Below are 8,637 nucleotides of genomic sequence, written 5' to 3'. Positions count from 1 at the left end.
AATCCCAATTATACACATACAATGACAAGGTCTAAATTAGCTACTTATTAGATAGATTAGTTATCACTCAAAAAAGAGATTGTGGGGTCATCATGGGTAGCACTCTGAAAACTTTTGCTCAATGCACAGTGCCTGTCAAAAAGGCTAACAGTACAGTAGAAACTACTAGGAAAACGATAGAAAATATCATAATGCCACTATATAAATCCATGATGTGCCCATTTCCTTGAATACTATCTCCAGTTCTAGTCACCCCATCTCAAAAATGATATAGTGGAACTGGAGAAGGTTCAGAGAAGGAAAACAAAGATGATCAAGGTTACTGACTTCCATAGGAGAAGAGACTGAAAAGATTAGGGCTGTTCGAGTTAAAAAAAGAAATGACTAAGGGGGGATATGATAAAAGTCTATAAAATTATGAATAGTGCAAGAAAAGTGTTATTTATGCTTTCACGCAATACAAAAAGCAGGTCCAATGAAATTAATAGGCAACAATTGAATACAAACAAGAGGAGGTACTTTTTCACACAATGCACAGTTAACATGTGGAACTCATTGCCATGGGATGTTGTGATTGCCAAAAGTATAACTGGTTTCAAAAAAGAATTGGATAAGTTCCTGGTAGACAGGCCCATCAATTGCTATTAGCCAAGATGGTCAGGGATGCAACCCCATGCTGGGAGCAACCCTAAATCTCCAGCTATCAGAAGCCAGGAGCGGAAAACTGGGGTGGATCATTCCATAATTGCCCTGCTCTTTATATTCCCTCTCAAGATCTGGTACGCCCCACCGTCAGAGACAGGATACTGGGTAAGATGGACCATGGTCTGACCCAGTAAGGCAACTATTACGTTCATATGTCATGCATCTCCAGCGTCAGCCATAGCCTTTTCTCTTTGTATTAGTGAATGCTCTCTGATGCACCCATCAGTCTTGCAAAATGTAATCCTTGGTCTTTTACTTCTGACTTGAAACATTGAGGCAATTGTTTGGTAATGCGGGCAAAGACCAGTGGCCTTTTCGGTACAGCTGCTGACCCAATATCAAAGGGAGAAAAAAGATAAAATCAGTATCTATAGCAACCTTCTACTGAGGCCTAGGAATGTCGAATGATAAAGTATCCATTTTTCCCTAGTTTTGCACTCCAACATGGTGTTATTGCAGACTGGCTCAGACACTGATATGGTAAGCAGAGCGCCAGTGGCTCTCCGGTATTGAGCTGCTGCTACTACTCCCTTACCCTTATGGTTAGTAAAGATTTGTATTGCAGTAAAACCTGCACGCCTTAGACAAGGATTGAGGCCCCCCCGTAGTTTTAGACACCGTACACAACATAACAAAACAATCCCTGCCACAAAAGAACGTATAATCAAAATATATGAAGAAAGTAAAAAAGTAGATATAAGCAAATAGATAGGGGAATACAAGGTAACGTTCAGGTGATCCAGGGAATTGTGGGTTCCAAACATTTCAAAGGACAAATGTAATAATAGCCCTTAGCTTCAGGCAGCTCTAGCCTCAGATGATCTCACCTTGAGTAAGATTCCCAAAAGGGAAAGACAAAAATTGTTCCAGAGAGTTATCTGAAAGCTGGAGAGAGATGCAGCAACTTTATTTTCCTATATGGTCCCTCTGGCTGAACTTGAAGCGGTGAAACATTGTTATCTATTATAAGGATAGATATACCTTTCCAGCCACCAAGGTACATGTCAGAGCATTCAAATATCTTTAATATGACTTTCTCAAACAAAGTGGTGACAAACTGAAGAAAAGTCAGGGCTGAAATAAACAGAATATTGTATTAGGATGCCTGTGGGCCATACAATTGTACATACTGTGTGAAATTAAATGAATCGCAAATATTTGCTTAATGCCATAATGATACTACTGCTGGTTTTCATGCCTTCAAGCATACTGCCTTAAAGAAAACCATACAGCACTGGAACTGGCTTTGCATGCATTGTAGATGTTGCTGGACATGGGATGGCAGATAAAATATGATGTAAGTACTTTGGCCAAAGTGCTACAGTTTGTGCTCTAGCAATTCAATACTCCTGTTTTCATGTTGTGATCCATTTGTGCCTTTGGTATATTTTTACCTGCACTTCAGGACTGGCCATGTGAAATAGCTCTGCCAGCTGCTTGGCAAGCTGTGCTAGTGGTTTCTGTTCTTACCTGGTTGGTTTAGTACCAGAGAGGGTGAAAACCAGGCGAGTGACAGAGGAAAGAGAGAAAATGGAGGATCCACACTTTCACACTTGTGTAGCTATAACTGCCCTTTTACAAATGCTTAAAGGCAGCAGCTGTGTGAATCCAGAGGCAAGTTTCCTAAACCAGCATAAAAGGACCACAAATAAGTACCTTTTACTATGAAAAGCAATTACTAAGTGTAGAAAAACGAGGACTACTTGTCTCCAAGGTACTACAAGTACTCCTCAGGTTTTCTTGCTGATACAGACTAACACGGCTACCACTCTGAAACCTGTTACTAAGTGTAGAGGCTCCCTTATCACCCCAAGAACTCCTCAACTGGGAAGTAATCCATAGGTGTCAGGAACTTTTAAGGATATGCTTCAGTTGGTGCAAGCTCAAGTGATTGAGTTCCATGTGGATACATCCCACTATCATGGCAATGCATTCAGCACAAATAGTCCTCCCTTGGAAGTCACTTGAAGCTACAGGTGCTGAGCACTTCTGGCAAAAATAGGCCCTATGTTTCTCAACCTGGACCTCCTGAAAATGAGGAGGCAGCGCACACAATTAGTGGACTCCTCTGAAAATTCTGTTTTAAATTACTTGCTCTGTGTCACATAGGAAGTGTGTAGTGAAGCCAGGAATAGAATTCAGTTCAGTACCATAACTACAAAACCATTCTCTCTCTTCCCACAGCCTTCTCCTTCACACTTTTCAGCTCTTGAAGCAAATGAGTTGGTGTCCTGTAACAACTTCATTTACTATACACTCATCCTTTTTCACTATCTGTGTCTTGAATAAACAGAAATTCCATGATGTGAAATCCAATCACTCCTGCGTAGAATCTCTGTAAGCAGTGTTGTTGTAGCCGTGTCTATCCCAGGACATTAGAGAGACAAGGTAGGCTAGTGATTGATAGGATTTGGGACAAAGTTCAAAACCACACAGAGACACACCAGAAGCCCCTAGTAGCCCTTCACAAAATAAAATTATTTCCCATTGAAACTTATGCCAGCGAACAATTTTTTCTTCCCCCCAAAGTTTGCTGGCTCTGATTCACCTTTATCTTGTGGCCCCTTTGTACTAGAACAGAATCAAAAAAGGGTCTTAAATGCAGTACAGCCAATTCTCAAATTTCATTGCAAGGTTCACAATATTTGATGTTTTACTTAAAGCTCAAGCCCCTGGAGTCAAGTCACTACACCAGAATGTCAGCTTTCATTCAAGCCCTCATGGTTGTGAAGATAAGCTTGAAAACCACGAATCTGCACAGTTCACAAGTCAGAAAGCAAATAAAAATAATACATTTGGCGTTCTTTTTTTAAATCTCCTGATTCTGGGGGGCCTGACAGATGATTCTTCAACATTTGAAGTTGGCAGGACTGTAAATGTACCTTGCAAAATACTGCTATAGAGGAGTTCTGTTGCTGTCATAACAGCACTAATCCAGTACCCACCTGGCTTTTGTGATGTGCAGTATGTTGGGGGTGGGCCAGAGCTCATTGCACTCTACCTGTTACGTTCTGGGGTAGCAGCCCCTAGAGGACCACTATAAACTAGCATAATTTAAAGGAGCCCTGAGAAAAGGCCCAGAATTATGGAGGAGCAACTATGACTTTTCCTAGGCTGGCTGCAGAAAAGTAAGAATGCAGAATTTGGCCCCCTTTCTCCAAATCTTGAGTCCTAATCTCCCCTACAGGGCTGGAGAAAGGCAGGGTGAAAACAGGACCTCACATCTGGATTTGGTGTGATTTAAGAAGCATGCAAAAAAGTTGTGTCTGTCCAAGAGTTCTGAAAGTGCAGAATCTGTGCTGTTTTTGATGTCTTTATCCATTTTAAATAAAGACTGTATACAATTGTGGAAACAAAGACTGGGAAAGAAATCCAAAGATCTGCCCTCACTTATTTGTCTTCCCATTCCAGAAATCCAGACCTCTTAGCACACAGAAAAAAATATTAAAGATAGATACTAATCTCTTGGGGGGCTGTTAGGTAAAACATTTTCATTCATAGCCACTTAACTTTCATATAGGAATACTGTCAATGACACAATTGGGGAAATAAAAGAAACCCTCAGTGTTATACGAAGCTTTTTTGTTTTGCATGTTTTTAAAGTGATTGTTAAAATGTCAATTATTCAGCATCTGTAAAATAAGTTTTTAAAATTCTAAAGAATCCTTTAGAAACTTTAAAGAGCCTTTCAAAGATTATTTCTATATGTCCTTTTTAAAGCATTAGAATTTGCAATAAAATTTCCACTGATTTAAGACCTGATCTCAAACCTGTTAGAAATCAATAAATCCCAATCAACCAAATTAATTTAAACATAAATTAGTAACATCACAGAAATTTTTTTAAAAACATTTAAAATAATATCCACATGTATGTACAGCAAAGAGTGCAATGGATCAGCAAAACATGCATTTTATGTTTTTCTGGTGCATTTCTGAAGTTGTTTTAAACCGCTCTTTAGAAATGCTTTTTGGTACATCTGCATCAGTATAAGCAAAGAAATTACTTGAGCTTCCACCTCTGGGAAAAAATAGATAATCTTTTGTGATTCACTGAGGAGTACTGCTCATACAAGATATAAAATATCACTTCAGCAGAGGATACAGAAGCACTTAAAAGAGCTGCTGTGAAACTAAACAAACTTTTCTGTCCCGTTTATCAAAGCACTTGCAGTTTCCAGTTCAAAGCAGGACAAAAAATAACAAATATTGCACAAGAAATGTTATCTGTATCCAAAACATTTTAGTAAAGTGTCTTTATAAATATGTGTAGACCTGTTCTCTCTTGGCACTTCCACTCTTGCAGTGTTTTTCATTTGAGTTTTGACCACTTTTTGTTGTGTCATGGAGTTTTGTGCCTTACTATGCAATGGTTTTATAGTAAGAAGAGATCTGTGGGTCAAGGAAGAGGGTGGTACAAAATTATTATTAAAATTAGGTGGACAGGTTGTCGAATAAATTATCTCATGGATACTCCATACATATGAGCTGTCTGTATTTAAATGCAAGATACAGCTGTTTGGTGGTCTCTTTTCTGAGTGAATGAAGCAGAGAAAACTCCACTACCAAACCACCTTTCCTGTGAACTTCAACTGAGCAGAAATGGTCTGTTCCATAAGTTTGAATTGGTATACTTGAAAATGTAAATGTCTGGCGCTTCAATATAAATTTAAAAAAATAATTTTAAGAAAATCCAGTTACATATAATATAGCCATATAAATAAAATAATTCTAACAAAATATACAGACATCATAAAAATACACAGACCATCCTTTATAGACAGTAATGGTTTTATAAGATTAAAAGTAGCCAGTTAGTCAATATGAAATTATTATAGGTGGGACTGGTAGCACTGTCCATTATTAAAGTTGCCTAACACTTCCCAGCATAAGACTCTATTTTTGGTTGTTTGTAACTCTGCCAAACTTTAACCATTTGGACTGAAATTTACCATCCTTGGTGTCTTGATGGGCCTGAATTATTCTAGAAAATGTCAGCCACAATGGTCCAACCATTTCTGAGAACAAGAGTAGGGAAAACATATGTTTTGTCCATGTTCAAAAATTATGTTTCCTTTGAGAAACTCTAATGCCACCATGTTTTGGAACAGGGACTGGAAATTTGGTAGGGGCTAGCTTGTGTGTCAGATGTGTCTTTTGCTGGTCCTGTGAAAATCTGCCTACCTTTGTATTTTAAAAGTTATAAGCTTTTGGGTGGGAAAAGTAGCAGTTTGCACATAATCAGTAGAGACTTTTTGGCGCTTCACAGCTAAATTCCCAATGGTTCCATCCACACTGGACATATTCCAGCCCAAGGATGAGCAGGACTTTCCCTGTAATTACAGCTCTGGGCTGCTGAGGGCTCAGCTGCAGAACTGAGAACTGAAGTGAGGCAGCATGGAGGTGGAAACTACCTGATTTGAATACAATGAGGTAGCTCTGGAGGCAGAGGGAGTAGATTGGGACGAGGATTTGGGGAAGTGGAGAGAAAGACTGGGGCCTGGTCTACACTACGGGGTTAGGTCAAATTTAGCCGCGTTAGGTCAATTTTAAAATGAATGTGTCCACACAACCAACCCTGTTCCAACAACTTAAAGGGCTCTTAAAATCGACTTCTGTACTCCTTCCTGGCGCGGGGGGTAGTGCTAAAATCGACTTTGCTGGGTCGAATTTGTGGTAGTGCGGACGCAAATTGTCGGTGCTATCCCAGAGTGCACCATTGTGACCACTCTGGACAGCACTTTGAACTCCGATGCACTAGCCAGATACACAGGAAAAGTCCCAGGAACTTTTTAATGTCATTTCCTGTTCAGTCAGCGTGGTGACCTCATCAGCACAGGTGACCATGCAGTCCCCACAGAATCACAAACGAGCTCCAGCATGGACCAAAAGGGAGACACTGGATCTGATTGCTGTATGAGGAGAAGCATCTGTGCAGGCAAAACTCTGATCAAAAAGAAGAAATGCACATATATTTACCAAAATCTCAAGGGCATGTTGGAGAGAGGCTACAACAGGGACACACAGCAGTGCAGCGTGAAAGCCAAGGAGCTCAGGCAAGCCTACCAAAAGACAAAGGAGGCAAACAGTCGCTCCGGGTTAGAGCCCCATACATGCTGCTTCTATGATCCGCTGCATGGCATTCTAGGGAGGGACCCGACCACTACCACACCACTGTCAGTGAACACCTGCAAGGGGGGAGTCTCACGCAACAGGGAGGAGGATTTTGTGGATGAGGAAGAGGAGGAGGAGGAGAATGCGCAGCAGGAAAGTGGTGAATCCATTCTCCCCAACAACCATTACCCTGGAACCAATACCTTCCCCAGGCGGGATCCCCAACCCTGAAGCTGGAGAAGGCACCTCTGGTGAGTGCACATTTGTAATTACAGTACAGGGTTTAAAAGCAATAGTGTTTAATGTTTGATTTTCCCTGAAGAATTGAGATGCATTCGTTGCTAGTACAGCTACTGGAAAAGTCTGTTCACATGTCTGGGGATGGAGCGGCAATCCTCCAAGGACATCTCCATGAAGCTCTCCTGGAGGTACTCTGAAAGCCTTTGCAGAAGGTTTCTGGGGAGGGCTGCCTTATTTCATTCTCCACGGTAGGACACTTTACCACGCCAAGCCAGTAGCAAGTAGTCTGGAATCATTGCAGCACAAAGCATGGCAGCAAATGGTCCTGGGTTTTGGTCACATTCAAGCAACATTCGGTCTATAACTTTCTGTGTTAGCCTCAGAAGAGTGATATCATTCATGGTCACCTGGTTGAAATAGGGGAATTTTTGTAAGGCAACAGTAAAAGGACTCCGTTCATGCTGGGCTGTTTGCGCTTGGCTAAAAGGGATCATCACAGAGAATAGCCACGCAGTGGGTTGGGGGGAGGTGTGTGCTGCACATCCAACCGAAAACCGCAGCCCATCCTTTTAAATGTGAAACCCAACCCATTGCTTGCTATGGGAAAGGATGGTGCTGCAGTTTGAAACCATTCCCACATGTTATGCGTAAGAAGCCAACTCCGCATACCCTTTGCCTTACTATGGCTGCATGGAAACTGAATTCTGTTACCCAGCCATGTGTGATGTGTCACCATACCGGCAGGCGTTCAATATAAAAGACAAAATGCCATCTTGTACCTAAAGCACAAGTGCTGTCTGCTGTGAATTGCTTGATTCACTGAGAAAGAGTCTCCCTTTTGTTCTCTGAAATATATCATCTTAAATTTTATTCTCCCTTTTTATCGCCCCCCAGGTGCAAATGTTTCTAGGTTCCCCTATCATCTCCGTCCCTGAGGTTATTGCAGATTAGAAGGCAAAAAAAACTGCTCATGCAGTCCTCCTGCACTAATAGGGCACAGCTGAATGCATGGAGGCATTTAGTGTTAGAGGCTAGGAAAGCATTAAGTGAGCACGAAGAGCAGAGGCAGGAGAGCGAAAAGCGGAGGCAGGAGGTGATGCTAAAGCTACTGGTGGAGCAAAGAGACATGATGAAGTGTTGGTGCAGCTGCAGGAAAGCCAACAAGAGCACAGACCCCCCGCTGCATCCATTGTACAACAGCCTGACACCCTCCCCAAGTTCCATATCCTCCTCACCACCCAGATGCCCAAGAACACGAGGCTGGGGGGAGGCTCTGGGCACCTAGCCACTCCATTCCAAAGGATGGCCCAAGCAATAGAAGGCTGTCATTCAAACAGTTTGATTTATAGTGTGGCTACAATAAGCAATGTGGCCTTGTCCTTCTCTCCTCCCCCACCCCACCCCAGCCGGGCTACCTTGTCAGTTATCTCCCTTTTTTTTAATTAATAAAGAAAGAATGCATGGTTTCAAAACAATAGTTACTTTATTTCAAAGCGGGGAAGGTAGTTGGCTTACAGGAAATTAAAATCAACAAAGTGGGTGGGTTTGCATCAAGGAGAAATACACACAACTGTCATAC

Source organism: Dermochelys coriacea, chromosome 6 (genome assembly GCF_009764565.3).
Source record: "Dermochelys coriacea isolate rDerCor1 chromosome 6, rDerCor1.pri.v4, whole genome shotgun sequence".
Taxonomy (NCBI): domain Eukaryota; kingdom Metazoa; phylum Chordata; order Testudines; family Dermochelyidae; genus Dermochelys; species Dermochelys coriacea.
This window is presented reverse-complemented; position numbering follows the sequence as displayed.